Consider the following 17,932-nt stretch of genomic DNA (forward strand, 5'->3'; position numbering starts at 1 on the left):
GGGGAACTCAAATCCCGGTTGGTGGTACAATTTAGTCACGAGCCACGGTCCTATGGACAACCTGGCCTCCGCCATAGGAATGTGGAATTTCAACCACCAGCTTAGGGCTGTAAGTGGCAAATGAGCGGGGAAACTACTTTGACTTTTGAGTTGTTGTCAACGAGCAGGCGGATCAAACAGGCGTTGGTTCACATGGAAGGTGGTATGCGTAACATTCCACCCTGCTCTACAGCTCTCCTGGCCAACGGTTTACTTATTCCAGAGAGTGACGGTCAACTGAATGGCGAGGCGGAAATTATTTTATACGACCGTGTAAAGCCCAGCACAAGAGAATCCCTCATTAAGGTACCCACATATGTGCCCCCCCCCTTACCTCCCTGCGTGCGATATTTTTTAACGTAAAAAATCGTGACGAAATAATCACGAATTTGAAATCCGTTTAAACCAAATAAACAAAGTTATGCAACGGATAAATCAAGAATGCTGAGCAACTTTCACAGAATTCTTGGCACGAAAGAATTTCCAACATCTTTGAAATACTTGCCAGTAAAATTTGCCGTAGCTGTGTTTTGTTTTAATGACATTTATATAGCTGTGAGCAAATCATCAAAAAGCAAAACCAATTTTAAGACTCAACACTGCACCATTAACTTTCTTAGGCTAAGGCCCACTGTTTTGGACACCCGATCCAAACGTAAAGCTCTTGACATTGGCTTTTCCAAGAGGGAATATCAATTGTAAAACAATGGCCGCTGTTGTGCCTGACGCCGTGCAATCGGTGGGCCGCACGGGATAGGGTGAAGTGTGCATGCTCCATCTCTTCCAAGACGTCTGTCCAGCCGGGAAAAGTAGGCCAAACACCCTCCTAACGGGGGCTCCTCAAGAATTCCCTCTAATGGAGGACCTTGCACCGGCAAGGGGTTTGTGCAAGCAATTGCAGTGCTGCACCTTTGCCACTGCGCCTAATAATTAGAACCTGCTCTTTCAGTGCCCTGGCAGGTTTGAATAGGAGGCAATGACCTACACAAGGAAAGGGAGCAATGGTGCCTGCAGCCCCCAAGGGGTCAACTCTGCATTCTTTACTGTGCTCCGTCTAAAGTCGATGTGGGCCTGGTGAATATATCATGGCACCGAGCAAAGGACTTTACTTTGTTGTATAGATTTTCATCCATTAGCAGTATATTTTTAGAACTGCACACTGTTTTTTTCCCCTTCCTTCATCGGTGTTGATATATTGGCCAAAAAGGCTGGTTATATTACCTTGCGCCAAGCCGTCCTGACATCATGAAATAGTTCTCCGAGACTTGGAGGTAAAAAAAATTACGGCGATGTTTCCAGCATCGTGAATAATTTACACCATCTGGGCCATAAATGTCACTCGCGCAAAATGAAAAATGTTACATCATTATCTCTCGGCGTGATGATTAAAATACGCATCCCTCTACTACTTTCCTAAGGCTCGCCGAGGTTAAGTTAACGCCCAGCGAAGCCAGAGCTCCAAGGAGACCGAGGGGTCATTGGGGTACTGACCCCCTCGGTTCAACGTACGTACACTCACATGTATGTACGTTGAACTTCTTTCGCACGGTGCATAGCCAACCGTGCTAGTTGAACACTGGCAGCCTCAGTTGTCGTGTAGGTTTTTCCCTCACCGTGTGCAAAGGCGTCATATCAGAACGTGAAGATTCAATTTGGACCCCTTGCAGAGCAGTGCAAATCTTCACTTTAGCGAGGTTGTACTGCATCACGGAGCCACCTCTGAGATAAATTAAATTGACCTCTGGTCGACGCAGTAGGAGTGGCACTTTCCCAACCACGCCACCACCACCACGAGTTATTGTTTGCTGCTTGGCCATCAAACCGATGTTTTAAAGTCTGTTTGGTTGAGTTCAACCAAATTCTTTGCGGATAGGAAAAAATTATCGCGACTTTTATTACAATCTGTGAGCTCACTTCACTTGAGAATCCAGTTTAATCATAGGTGCTCGCCTGGATTCAAAACCAAGATACCAACCATGCCGGAGGAGCGCTTTAACCTGGCTATCCGGCCACCTCTGTTATTTTTTCTTTATATATTTTTTCTTGCGATATTGGAGCTGATTAATGAGTGACGTGACACGACGGCGTGTTAACCCACTCGCTGGAGTATTTCAAAACACTAAAATGTAAACTGTTAACTTTGCAGCGTTGTTTTCGCTCGCCACTTAACGCATACCATTCGCGTCTCTCGACAGTCCACTGTGTAAATCGATCTGGCGGCAGCAGTTGCACAGTCAGCTGCGACCTGCAGATGTACCGCAAGTAATCTAATCAGGTTCATCGCATTATGTTAAATGGGCTTTGCTCAAATTTCCTTCAGAGGGAGATGCAGCCATCCCTTTTTCAGACGAGCCACAGTTCCGAAGAGATGATGATGATGATCATGCTCTGTGCAAATAAAGAGATGCTACAGGACTGACTGGAAATGTGTAGTCTTGTGAGTAAAATTATCCGCACCGAAAAGTGAGCCAGTATCCTCTGCGATATTTCATTAGCATTGAGAGCATCATCCTGCTATCAAGCCGTGCTGTCTACCGACCGCAGAGGCGAAAAGGTTAGGGTTAAGGTGGGGTTCTTGCACTTTCGCAGGCCAAGTCTCGAGCAATGGACATGTACAGCCCATTTGTCAACCCACTGCTGGATGAGGCCCTACCAACTCCGTGCAGGCAGTGAAGGTTATTGGACGATAATTTACCACGCTGAAGGTGGAAGAGTACATAACTATACATTTCCTTCATTGGGACGCTGACATAAGAACGGAATATAACAATGTGTGCACAATGCAGTAATTATCTCAGCGATGCGTAAAGATTGCGGTCACTTTTAATCCTTGGTTTTTAACTGCGGATTGTGCAGCTTGCGTGCATTGCATCAGCCAGAAGCATGCAGGAGTGCTGTGCATGGGATATTGAGTGTCTCTTGACAGGCCCTGTTGGTTGTGCAGGCACATTAATGTCAGCCATCCCAGAGTTGGTGGATTTCCTTGTGATCATAAAAGTCTCTTATTAGAAACTACAAGGTCATCCTGCGAAATGCAGAAGAGATATTGCCTGAAACATCACGTGATATATGTTTCCTTTAAAAGCAGTGTTAATGACGAATGTGTTGCACTTCAGCAGGGAAGGGGAAGGCAGCCCCATATATGGAGTAGTGCTTGCTCTTTCCTCCAGGCATAGTCCACACTCGTACTGCTGTACACAAGCCTCTATTAGCACCTGTCAGACTCTTAAGTCTTACTTCCCTTCGGCACAAATTGTTGCGATCGGCAAGTGGATGGTCGTACCGTACCGATGAGTCCCAGTGATGAAGAAACCACGAGGCAGTTGCCTTGGCGAGTTGCTGCCTAAATAAATAGCGCCGCAATCTTGGATATTTTTATCTCGTGTTTCTTACAAGTTTGAGTGCAGAATATGCGCAGAGACGGTTGTGTCATCTCATCGTGCAAAGCATGCTGGGATTCCAGCAATGTTTCACTGTTGTGCGCAACTTGGTTGCCCACGCATTACACTGTATTCCCGACAAACTTTGCTTTTGTGACCATGACATTGATATTTTGAAATCTACCTATTTTCCAGAACATTCCAGAAAGATTCAGTGCTGAGTAAACTTGGAGTAACTTCTAGAACATTCTAGAACTTTCCAGTAATATAAATAGGAGTATAAATTCAGGGGCCTTAAGCCCACCAGTTCAGTTTAGTTCCAGCTGCCTAAGTGGATACATATTTGCATTTTTCTGAGATGGCATCATGAGGATGCAAGCATCTGGCAGACGCATTTTTCTATGTCTGCGGCCAATGTATCAAGACAAGAGCGAAAAAGTACTCTGTGGAAGCATCTGCTCAGATGTGTGAGGCCTACAAGGCATATTTCGGCATGCCTGTCGGGGATCAAGACAACCCCTGGGCACCTCATTTCACTTGCGATCAATGCAAAACAACTATGGAAGGTACAATGGACAATTGTTGCTTGAAATTTTATGTTATAAAATTTGTTACAATTTTTAAAATTGTTAAATTTTAAAATGTTTAATGTTTTACAATTTTCAATGTTATTGAACAAATATATCATATATGAAAAACGTTGCGAGAATCTCTTACACGTTAGTCATGGGTGAAATAAATGTATTTTTGTACGATGGTACAAAGGGGAAAAGAGAGCCATGAAGTTCGCTATCCCAAGAATTTGGTGGGAACCCACTGACCACTCAAGCAACTGCTACTTCTGTATGGTGGACTCTTCCAAACGTCGGACTGTCAAAAATGCACCTGCTATCACGTATCCGGACCTTCCTTCATCCATCGCCCACGTGCCACACTGCTATGAGCTCCCCATACCCACTCCTCCGGAGAGAGAGCAGCCATCTTTGGAAGAGAGCAGCAAGTCAGAGAGCGAGGAAGACGTCGTAGATCCAGATGACAATTTCAGAGGTGGAGCTGAGGAGAGAAACCCATACTACTACAACCAAAAAGACCTCAACGACTTTATCAGAGATCTTGATCTCACAAACTCCAATGCTGAGCTTTGAACATATAGGCAGATCAGAGGAAGTGTCACAAACATTTTTTCAGCTTCTTCACCCGTCAAGATGGGCTCTGCTTCTACCACAATGTGACCAGTCTGTTCGAGGCAATCAGAATCACCTGTAACCTGAATGAGTGGCGCCTCTTAATTGACAGCTCATCCAGGAGCCTCAAAGCCGTGCTGCTCCATAATGGTAACAAGAACCCGTCTCGTCGCCTGGCTCACTCAGTGCACCTCAAAGAGAATTACAACAGAATCACGACATTGCTGGACGCTTTGAAGAATGATGAGTTTGGCTGGGAGGTCATTGGAGACTTGAAAATGGTGGCATTCCTGATGGGTCTCCAAGGCGGTTTTACCAAGTTTCCCTGCTATCTTTGCCTTTGGGACAACAGGGACACCAAGGCACACTAACACAAGTGGGACTAGCCACAGCGGACCGAGTTCTCTGTGGGGAGGAACAACGTCAAGTGGGAGCCACTGGTGGAAGGTGCTGATGCCACCACTGCACATCAAATTGGGCCTCATGAAACCATTTTTCAGAACTGTAGATAAGGAGTCCGCAGCCTTCAAGTACCTTCAAGATTTCTTATCTAAGCTGTCTGAGGCAAACGTCAAAGCCGGTGTCTTCGTCGGACCACAGATAAAGAAGATCCTGGAGTGCAATGAATTCCCCAAGAAGCTCACTAGTAAGGAGAAAGCGGCTTGGAACAGCTTTGTCGCAGTGGTTCGTGGCTTCCTGGGCAATTAGAAGGTCAAAAACTATGTGGAGCTGGTTGAGACTCTGGTGAAAAACTACAGCACAATAAGATGTCCCTCAAAGTTCATATCCTTGATGCTCATCTTGATAAATTCAAGGAGAACATGGGAGCGTACTCGGAGGAGCAAGGGGAGCACTTCCACCAGGATATACCGGACTTTGAACGCCGCTACCAAGGACAGTATAACGAGAACATGATGGGAGACTACATTTGGGGTCTGATTCGTGAAAGTGATTTACATTATAATCGTAAATCTCAAAAAACTACTCACTTCTAAATCTTTTGTAGTCATTTTTTGTATCACTTTAGTATAAATACGTGTTAATTTTGATTCATATGTTGTTTTTTTCTGACTTTATGTGAACGAAAAGACACAAATTCACCCGTTTTCTCATTTAAAATAAGTGAATTTCAAAATATCACTGTCCTGGTCACAAAAGCAAAGTTTATGGGGAATAATAGCCATTTTCTATACTTTTTAGGCATAAGCAATTACAAAACAACACTTACTACCCAGGAACAAAAATTTTGTTACATAGTGTTATTATCTAAAAAGGGTGCTTTTGGGGTGAAGAGATGGCGCAAAGGGTGAATGCACTGTGCGTTCACGATCTGAATGCGATTTCCCGGTCACGGTTTTCATCAGTGCTGAGTGATATCTGAAGTTCTGGGACCCCTTTGTCCACACGTCCCCTCGCGCAAATGCGCAAGGGGACGTGTGGGCGAACAATATCTACACTTAAATTTCGATTTAAAGCTTTCGTGACCGCAGAGATTCATCTTCTTGGTTCTTTCGGTAAAGTCACGTAGAAGGGAAATAATAAAATAATAATACAAATAAAACATTATTTCCCTTCTACGTGACTTTACCGAAAGAACCAAGAAAATATCCACACTTCTCTGAAAACGGGAGGCATTGCACGAAACTCTAAAAAGCTTATACCCTGGAGTGGCCTTCGTGCCAAGAGAGCTCCAAAACACTCGCCGAATGAAACTGAGACGTAACACATTAATGTTACGAAGGAATAATAACGGCAAGCATAGCATGCACTGTACATGCCACACACATACATTCGAATAACAGACCACTCCTTATACAACAAGTTTTTACCACTTTGGTGGTACTGTATTTGCAACAGTCAATGCCCTATGCAACACGTTCGTTTTGCTGCGCTATTACAGCATTCGTATTTCACTCGTTCTGCTTGTCGAGGGGTCGGTGCAAGCGGCGTGTGGTAGACGGAGTCTACGGAGGCGCAGAAAATGAGGTGGAAAGACCTGGTTTGTGTGTTGTCGGTAGTGTAGTAGTTTGCGTGCCGCGCTATGAACTCGGCGACCCGAGTTCAATTCTCGACTCACGGCCAACACCCAGTGACGATAATCCACACCAGGCCTGGGCATCTCCTGGGTCGATCAGCCTCAAATGAGTACCTGGTGCGGTGTATAAAACATCGCCAAGAGGGAGACAAAGGCGGCCGGGTGTGGTGCTGGTCACCCACCCCCCTCGTGTGCCGTACCGGCCTTCATAGGTGCTGCTCACTAACAGCACTTGCCCCAACAGTCTGCTTGCTAAAGGCAATATGGCGAATCTTTGTCTATCGGTAGAAGAGAAGGCCATCACTCTACACAACCCTCAATCTATCGCGTCTCACGCTACGTAACGGGGCCAAGCGCTGGCTTTAGTGTGGGCCTGGGGGGATGGCGCAGTGATAACACTTTTACCTCACAGCAACAAGTCCCTGAATTTGATCCCCTAATGGGGCATCTTTCTGCGTCGTGTTTTCATATTTTCCTCCTGTTTTAAATGGGTTTCCTCCGGGTTTCTCCACTTTCATCCCAGAGCTTAGAAAAACTGCTTGTATTGACCACACATTCCAAAATTAACTGCAAATAACTCAATTGGTATTACTCACAGCAGCATCGCCTCCCTACTGTGAAAACTTGGCAGGACCCTTATGAAAAAAGAGTCCTCGGAATCATTGTGGCTTCCTTGGGTAAAAACGCATAATCATAACAAAGTTGCGTGGCTGCTCTATTTAGGCTTAATTGTTGTTATATCGTGGTATCTCTACAAGGGCTGCATACGCATATATTTTTAGAAGGCTGTTTAAGAAAGCTGTTGCCTATACATACCTGTCAACCCCTTATCAGTACCTTATAACAGACCAATTCTGACCTTATTGGTCACCCCGTGCCCTATATCAATCTCAACGTTCATCCTACAAAGTCCCATCACAAGGGAGAAACACGAACAAATAGACGAAAAAAATGTTGTTGCCCGCATTAAAACGGCTGTACGCAGTATGGACCCTAAAAACTAAATTTCCCTGTACAAGAATACGGGGTAAACCGCATGGGTTGACAGGTACGCCTATACGGACTTAGCTTTGTAGCCGATACATTTGATCGACCAATGAATTATGGTAGAAGGCCTCCTGTGCGGCAGCGTCATCCTCCCCCATTCTCACGACGTGGCCGTCCGGACGGAGACGTCTCGAGCAGACGATGCCGTCGATGTCAGGAAGACTCGGGCCTTGGCGTCAAGACGTTATTGTTGTTGCGAAACAAAATCGCGGCGTCTTGTTGCCAAGGAGTCCATTGCCAGACACCCACGTATGGCAGGCCTGCAAGCCTGTTTCGAGTCTGCAGGAAGGTCCACGTCTTGGCACCGTGCACTGTCGGACTGGTGGCATCGTGCAAGCCTCGTCGATTGTGGATCTCGGTAGATGCACTGAGACGACACTGAGGCCCAGGCATCGTGTAGAGATAGCATAATGGATGCAGCCAGGTCAATCCTGTAGAGGTTTCGCAGGCTTGCAGCGGCCTTCCGATGACTGCCTGCAACCGACGTATATAAAGTCGCCGTGTTGAAGGTGACGACACCGGTTGCAAATCTATGAACATAGAACTACAAACGAACGTTAAGTTTATATGGAAAGCTATATACAGTATATATATCTTACGCTCTCCATAACGTCTTCGATTAAAAGGTATCAGGCCGAACAAAGCCCGCTTAAAATGTGTTGTCGTTCCATCAGGCCTCAGTAACTTTTACCAAGTGTTGAGTGTCAGGAAACATTTGCGTGTTGTCAACCCGAGGGCTTTCCTGTAAACGCTTGAACTCTGTCCAGTTTGTTCCTTGCGATCTTTTCGGTTTGTACCGCATGCCGTTGTTGTTTTTTGTTTGCCACGTGCTGGGAGCTGCTTCAAATGAACTGAACCAAAACGTTCCCGAATTGTTGTTGTTGTTGTCCTGAAGAAGCTCCCCAAGAAGCACGTGGAGAGAAACATCGGCTGTCGTGCCCAATCGAGGAGCGAGACGGCCACCAACCCCGAAAAGGGCACCGGGAGAGCCGAGCAGCAAACCGCGATAATCTGCGCGGTCGTCTGTAAGAGTTTTTGTGTGTCTGTGTGTGTGTGCGGATGTCAGGTTCAGGAGAATGTTTTGGTAGTTGGTGACTGTGAGCTGCATGCAGCAGTGAGCCCCGTATCCCCCACACCCCCCCAGGGCTCAGAGAGAGAGAGATGTGTAAATAAAGCAAGTGGGTCGCAGTCACGACAGGAGCCAGGTCTTATTTGGCAAAAATCAATATGTGCAACCAGGTCCTTTGTCATGCTCACAGTCTGAAGAAAGTGGTTTATGGGTGCGTACACCGGGACACACTACGTACAAAGACAAAGATTTCCCCTCATAGCCTGAGCAGAATGTTGGCGAAAGTGTCCTTAGTGAGCGCCTAAGAAAGCCAATAGGGTGATGAAGTGGATGGTGTTGTCAGCACTAGGGTCGGCCATCTTTGTCCCCCAATGTTTGATGTCTCTACAGTGTTAGGTACTAATCTAGATTAGAAGTTTTCGTGACTGCAGGTATAAAACATTTTTATTTTTATTTTTTATACCTACGTGACTTTACCGAAAGCACCAAAGAGTATAGTGTCAGGTACTCATTATAAAGCTGCATAAACTGAGGGGACGTTCAGGACACGTTCAGATATAGATGAAATTAACGTTGCTTGTAGACCGGTACGCTAACCATGACACTACACGCACACTCTCGTACATTTATACATCTCTGTATTACACTGACTCACTCCCCCATGCTCAAAATGGGTACTGTGCAGTTATTTATGCCAGTGGCAGGCATTAACTTGTGGCCCTTCACGGTATTTATGACACTCGGATATTTGTATTTCTGGTGTACAGCGTATAACAACATGCAACTGCACCTCAAGATGCAACTCAACTTCATGGGGAGGACTGGGCATGAGTTTTAATAGGCAGAGAATAATCGTCTTGGACTTGGGTTTGAACAGAGGCGAGCGGTCAACAGCACAGATGGCTGGACCCCAGGCACAGCAGAGGAGAAGGAGCGACCTCCCACATGGCGAAGGTTGGCTGCACCATTACAGTTAACAAGTCTGTTTACCCCTTTGTAACCACATCTGTGATTGTGCTATAGGCGATAAACGTGCACTATGGGCTATAAACATGCACCTGAATTTAAATTCTGTCACAGTTAAGTCGTATTTTATTTTCATTGCACTCGTTCTGAGTTAACAATTATTTATTTTGGATTTCATTGTGTTACTCATTTTCCATTTCACTTTTATTTTCTCAGTTTATACTCATTGTTTGGCACAACTGATGTGAAGCGTGATGAGCCAAATGTCAGGTGTTCCCTAGTTTTGTAGTTTTGGGTCAGCACTTCTCACGTTGAGCACTGGAGAACAGTGATCGTTACCACTCTTTACTGTGTGGATTTCAAGCAGTTTGTATGGATTTTAGCAATTCAAATATTTCCACTACACCTCTGATTAGCGCCGTTGGCTACGTACGATGCGAAAGAAGTTCAACATACACGTACATTGGCATTGCCATAGTGGACACCTCTTGTAAAATTTACGTGAAAGACCCAATAATTGTACAGAGAAGGTCACCGTGTCACTGCCATGACCAAGGTTGCGGATTGTGAAGTTTGGCCATGGCGTGTTATATTTTTTGTGAATTTATGTTGATCATTTGATTTATAATGCTCTCACTAAAATGGTCCTCAACTACGTTGACTGATGATGAGACTCATTTTAATATTAACTGGGGCGCTGTGCAGATGGACAGAAGATGGGTCATCAAGATAGACACTGAGGGAGAGAGATAAGACACACAACGAGACAGACAGACAGAGACAGGAGCCCTGGTGCAGATGGGTAAAAGAGGGGCACTCGAGACAGAGAGACGTAAAGAGACGAATAGTCGCACACAGGGCAATAGAGGGGGCAGACCACAGACTCAGAGAGACACGGAGAGTGACAGTCACGTGGACAGACACGGCAAGACGTAGGGAATGTTGGTGGTCTGGACTAAAGTGGGGTGCTCTGCCAGGTAACACTTTGCACATCGCTAAGAAACGAGACGTTAGGATGAACGCATCGATTCATATCGATGTTTGAGCTCATGATACATGCATCGAATTGTGTGTGGTAAGAATCGATGTGTTTTTTTTTATACGTATAAATATGTACGCATATAATGAGCTGAGGAGAGCTAAGTGGCGCTCAGGGAGGTATTTATTGTAATGGTGAACTTTAAATTGTGACATCTCAATGAAACATGAGAGGCAAATGGTTATAGCCCGAGTACAAACAACACTGCTAAGCGTGATGACGATATGATGATGAAGATATTGATCAATAAAAGCAACATTTCAAATATGAATGTGATCATTGATTATCTTAGTCGTGACAATGAGGAATGCCTTTCAAAAACGAATGCTCCATGACATACCTTGGCGACACTCACAATTTAAAATAATTACATCGCTGAAATAAAAAACACAATAATGGGACACCGCATCGCCCTGCCTCCGAAAACCAAGAACACATTGGTGGCTAAATGAGATTATTCCTTCCACTGATTGGCACCGGTTGCTATTTGTGACAAATGGCAGCAGGCCACCCAGGAGTTGTCGGGTCATAAAGAGCGAGGGGATGAATTATCTCGGAGTCGGTGTGGGTCGTTAGGGAGACGAATAACATCAACAACAAAAATCCCTGCTTCCACCATTCTGCCGTAGCCATAATGAGGAGGCTGTCAGGGCTGCCAAGGACAATTCATTGTTAAAAAGAAAAAGTAAAGAAATACCCTCAGCTATTTTCACTCTTGCCAGTGTGCATTGTTCAAATTCTGGCGATGGGCGCGCACACATCATTAAACAGGAGGGTTTCACTCGAGTTGTGTTTTACAGTCGGTGTTACAAATGATTACCACCAGCATATATTTCCTCCAGTTTTGCCTCTTAATGCGGGAAAGTATTCGCGTAGCAGTGTCCTATTTGCTTACTGCTTTCCTTCACCTCCAACATACTTTGCGCCGCGTAAACGTGCATCCGCATCTCTCGATGCTGGACAAGACAGCACGGATACGTGCGTCGTGGAGAGAATGCAGCCGGTGGTCTCGTGCACTGCTCTCTTAACCCGGCGCTGTGAACTCAATTCCTGGACATGGTGAACATCAGCGGCGGAGTGATGCTAAATGTTGCCTGGCCCAGCCCTGCTACCCCTGCCCCATTCCCTTCGCCCAGCAGTGGATTGACAAGTGGCTGTGATGTATTCAGATTTATTTTTACGTTGTACAAAAAAATGGAGCCATAGACGTTGGGGAAAAAATGCCTTTGGCCTCAAAGAAATGTGGCTGAGTAGATTGACAACAACAAAATAAAGCTTCTTCATTGCAGTATTCAAGAAATCCGTTTGACAGATATTGTTCATTTAAAGAAGACAGTCAATTTCTTATTAGACCCACAAACTGCCTCTTGTCTTTGAGCCAGATGTTTTATCCGGGATAATTATTTTCCAAAGTTTCGTTTTAAACGCGAGCACACAGATTTTTGGAGTACAGGCAAAATGAAGATGTATGTCATGTAGTCCCACCACCAATTGGTACGCCACACGGTAAACATTCTCACACCACGCAAGGTGTTATGTGTTCTCTGTACTTAAATAATAATCATAATAATGCGTACACACACGGTATTACGCGCGCCAACATTCTCCCTCACTCGAGAGGGAAAGTAAATGATGTTATACCACACGATGCAGTGGTGTGCAGTACAGTCGGCGGCCTTGCCGGAGACTAGGCCATGCAACTGAATACCATGGAACAGGCAGAGTGGCGGGCATGGATCCCGCCCACCATATTTTGTTGGTTGACAGTGGCCCGCGTCCCATCAGGTGTTAGCAAAGCACAGAAATATAAATCAACATGTGAAACTTGATATATCTGAGCTCAGGAAAAGGACAGACAGTGGGGGCGAGACACAGAGAGAAGGCAAAGCGTGGAACAGATGATGGAGGGTGATGATGAGTTGGGTAAAAGTCTAAATAGTAACAATAATGTACTTTTTTCTCAACGGATATATTTTATTTGCACATTTTTACGAGTTGATAAATTATTAAATTATCTATTTATGACGGTGGCTGGATAAGCTACCAATATTGAAAACTGTGAAATATCTTGGGTAATGAATGTGAAATGTGGCAGTTGTATTCCACAACAATGCAAAGAACCGTTAGGAGGCTGTTCGAAGCCCGATACACTCCTGTGTGTAGATACATTTAACCCTGTATGCTATTGTATCATTCGGAATAGATGGGAGAAACTCTATAGCATCTGCCTTGACCATAATGCACTGTGTTACGGTATCTGGAGGTATGGATCGTGGGGCCAGAAAAATTGTGAATGCCCAACATGTTGATGAAGAACGAACGTCGCGTTACACAAGAATTCCGTGTTATTAATGTACTAAACATATTAGTAAACATATTTATTATGGAACTGCGCTTAGTAACGGCCTTATTGATATGACCAAAAGTTGTTATGATGACAAATAATATAATCGGTTAAATCTTGACTTAAAGCTTTCGCGACTGCAGGAATTAATGCTCTTTGGGTCATTCGGTAAAGTCACGTAGATAGAAAAATAAAAAATAAATCACGACGTTTCGATCGAAAAGCTGCTGTCACGAAAGCTTTAAGTCAAGAAAGTATTATTATTGATATAGTCCTGGCTTAGAGCCCACGATGACTTTCATCAAAAGGTGCATGCATCAGTAAAACAGGTGATCGTGTTACATAGTTGCTGGACAATTGGGAGGATTACTACTACGACCACTCCGTAGGTTTTTCACAGTTGTGCTGTGCAGCTTTGCCACGTGTTTTCGAGTTGTACCACGTGTGTTGTCTAGCACGATGTCCGACGTTTCGCTCCACGCGCACAACATACACCTGCAGGCAGCGAAAGGTGTGCTTGTGGACGACTTTACGGGTACTTGTGGGAGGGAGGGAGGTCAGGCCCGAGGAGCCGGAGAGAAATTGAGGGAGGAAAGTAACGCCGAAAATTGAAACTGGACGGTTTCCAAGCGGAGATGATGGAGAAGCTTCCCCGTTGGGAAACCATGCAGACAACACGCAATCAGTTTTGTGCCAGATAAATGAAACATTGTCTTGAGAGCTTGGATAAAAAAAAAAACTAATCCTATTTAAACATCAGTCATTGTCATTGCGAAGGCATAACAAGGGTGATTTTGTTTGGACATTAAATATTCCCACCTACTTAACTGCAAATTATAGTGAGAAAGTCACGTGTAACAAGGTCATGACGATATTTAGAAAACCAGTAGTTGTCAGAAAGTGTTAGTTTGTCTACCATCAACTTAACTATGTTACCATTAGCAATATTAGTGAAATACCCTAAAATAACACCACACTGTTTTGACACAGACAAGATTCTAACGACCTTTAAAAAGTGAAAGGTTGTTAGATTTTCCATTTTTTTTCTCCCCAGAAAAACATCACCACGTGTCTTGCCTCTTTTTCTGCAAGGGGCAATGATTGGTACGTAAATTCCAATTGAGTAATTTTTCTGCATTTTTTTTTACTTTCCGCATTTGGACCGCGATGCCGGCACACGATGGCCTACTCTTGCGAATGACACCACGGGATCTTTAACATCCACTGTGAAAGAAACGTATTTTAACGGTTAACACACCCGCAGTATTAACCAGGGCGGCCGCTTGAGAGGAACCGTGAAGCTCTGCACCAAGCGGGCGAACGCGCAACCGCTGGGCCACGTCACAGCCGTATTTGTTGACCGTCGAATTTACTTAACATCGTAGAAACGTTTTGAAGGAACAACTTCTGAAAGGTTTTGCAATGGGGCCCATTGTATGTATGTTTAACTTCTTTCGCACAATACGTAGCCAGCCTTGTTAACCTGAGGTGCTGAGAAAGGACAACAAACTTAACACAACAAGCAGTTCTAAAGAAATGTGTTTTCAATGTACACTTAGAAGTGCGTAGCTCCAGTGGTTTCCTGATATCGGAAGGAAGAGCGTTCCAGACGGCCACAGAAGCGCATCTGAAAGCGCAGTGACCGTCTCTGTTCGATGATTGACCATTAGACAATTATAGACCACGGTAAATGTTCTCACCAGGCAATCGATGGTGTCGCACACATTGCTCCACACAAGCCTGCGATGGGGAGTTCCTGATCGATCCTGTGTTGAAAGGCGTTTTGTGCCAGACTGAACAAATCACGCAGACTGTGACTCCCCGAGATTGTCAGACATCAGAAGAAGCTAAGCAGGATTCGAACCTGCACAGCGCTTTAAAGGGGGCGGAGTCCGCCATGCACAACAACGGGCGCTGTAGCCATTGTGGGCAGCAGAAGAGCAGTGCAGCGATTTGAATTGTTATTTCGTGCTTTCCTCGCTTAACCAGTGTGGTGAAGTATGGTCAAATAGCCCTAATATTCCACAGCTGCCACGGTGTGGAGAGGCTCTCATCTAGCAGTGAATGTGCATGCTTATGCCAGCAGTCACTCAATATCAGTACATTTAAATTCAAATTAATTACACAGAAGTTAGGTAGGATGCTAAAACATGTTCTTCTTAAGTCACAGTGTCTCCAGCGTTCATTGGCAGGCCCCCGAAGCAGTGGTATAAATTCCACATTTCGATGACAGAGGTCAGTTTTTTGAACGGGCAACCACAGCACATCCTTGTCATTTCAATGGTCTCAGTAAGATGATGGGCTGATTTGACACTTCACTGGGATGTGTGTTTAATGTTAGAATGTTAATCGTTGCCGTGAAGTGAAATTCAATGTTCATTTATGTACCGCTCCAGTGCGTTGAAAATATGCTGATTTCAGAAACAAAGGCAGATGGAACTTGCCTTCAGCATTATTGTTTTGAATAAGACTATCATGCTCAACTTTCTACGGACTTCCCATCTTGATTGCTGAATTATACCTACTTTACATGACTATAACTCTTATTTCTCTCACTCTCTCTCTCCCGCATGCCCCTTGTATTCCTTGTCAATCTCGCTGCTCCCCTGCCTCTGCCGCGGATGGTGAGCCGACTCGTCTGCCCTTCGCCCCGTGTCCTTAACTGTAAATATTGCGTCATAACGCCAACCGTCAATCTCCGTGTTCATGAGCCCACGCCGCCTGCCCTGCAAGCCTCGGCACTCCGGACAGGACCACAGAATCGCAAGGGTTCATTGCCCATTCACACGGCAGCAGAGTGCTCCTGTGATACATGCCCGAAGCAGCACAGCGTTAACTGCGATACGTGCGCAGGGCACAGTTGTGATACATGAAGCCCTACGGAAGCCTATCAACACACATACACTACGGCACATGTTTAAAAAAGGTCAGTTCTATTTAAAGCTTTCGTGACTGCAGGGATTCATCTTCTTGGTTCTTTCGGTAAAGTCATGTAGAAGGGAAGTAATAAGATAATAAAAATAAAACATAATAAAATAATTATTTTATTTAAAATAATTATTTTATTTAAAATAATTATTTTATTATTATGTTTTATTTTTATTATTCTACCTGACTTTACCGAAAGAACCAAGAAGAAGGTCAGTTCTGCACATAATACTCAAACCTGGAGATTTAAAGGGCCTTCCACGTCCAATTTACTGTGTATTCTATATATGTACACAACGTATGACACGTGTGAAATGATACACACAGTTCTGCCACAAGAGATACGATGGGATTGTTGATGTGCGCAATTGAAATCGATGCCTTCATACACCCACGCGCCCTGCTTTAGTTCCCCAGTGGCAACGAAGACATATCTTTTTTTCTGGTGGCAACCCCTATCCCTGGGCCACGGCACGGAGCTCGCCCGACATCTCTGGGAGGTCGGAGTTGTCGGATTCCAGCTGCTTAGGCAGATAATGAAGTGGTAGCGGACTCTGGCAAAGGCACGGCGCGCACGCAATTACAGGAGACATACGAGCGTGAGAAAGCCGGGGGTAATGAGGCCTCGTGTGAAATCTCCGTGGGGAGATGGCCGTGGAGACAGGTGCCAGTTGTGGTTGTGCCACCCAGGCATTACAGGCAATCGGCCCAGATCACTCAGTCTCGGTTGAAGCTAAAGCATTTTGACGTGGAATGGCTCGAGGCAGAGCAGTGTCAGCTTGGGGTGAGCAACAATGAGATCCTCGGTACGGATTCCAGCCTCGGCACTCAAGACAGAAATGGTATTTTCGATTTTAACAAGATTTGTGACATCAGCCCAATCATAATAACAGGTGCAACATTTCAACTAGATGGTTAAATACATTTGGCTTTGGCCAACTTTGAGAGATAATCTTGCATTTATTAGGTTTTTTTTGCACCACAGATGATGAAAGCTACCTTTACACAGTGGCCATGCTATGAGTTGTTGTCGTTTGCAACACGATATGTAGTTCTGTTGTGAATTTTCCAGGGTGGTTCCCTGTGAGGAGAATTGCCCATCATATGAATGTCATTTTGCCTCATTCCTTAACTGTAAAAGCATGACTGACACGTTCTGCAAGTGGTGATATAAAAAAACTGACATTTCTGTAAAAGTATCACGTATACAAATCAAATACGGGTAACCATTCACCCCCCTGTCGAGTCGCTGAATTTGCCACAGGTCGCTATCCGATTAAAAAAATCGATTTTCTTCAACACTATGGTGCATGGCTACACGGTGTTATACAATCCAGTTACATATTCATTAGCTGAACACGTGGCACCTGTCTCTGCGATCGATTTGCACAGCCAACATTGTGAATCACCATTCGTTTTCTTTGGTGAGGTCCCGTAATGATCTGACCACATTTGTATCATCGAGACCCTCCACCACCCGACAGGAGTCCAACGAATGGGTTGTCACGTGTGCAAGCGTGACAACTAATTCGGCCAGACCATGATGTGGTCTAACCCACAAAGCAATGATGAATCATATACTTTTTTACTATTTGATTCTAACACATTCTATCGTGTTTTCAGTCTTATTCACTACATTTGCTTAAATGTTTATTTACATATCATTTGCTTACAATGTCAATTATTAATTCTTATGGATGAACAAGACAATCGCTTATAATTGCTGAATCAATTAATAGTTTACTACACGTTTAAAAAGTACCTACAGCCCATCCATACATTATAATACAATCATTTTATGAGATTACTATTTATCTACAGAATAATAATGTACCATTTGTGATATACATGGGTAACATGTGTTTCACGATGGTCTATTGAGTACGTGCACATTCGCCATA

The sequence above is a fragment of the Lampetra planeri genome, chromosome 2 (genome assembly GCF_965212315.1).
Source record: "Lampetra planeri chromosome 2, kcLamPlan1.2.h2, whole genome shotgun sequence".
NCBI lineage: Eukaryota > Metazoa > Chordata > Hyperoartia > Petromyzontiformes > Petromyzontidae > Lampetra > Lampetra planeri.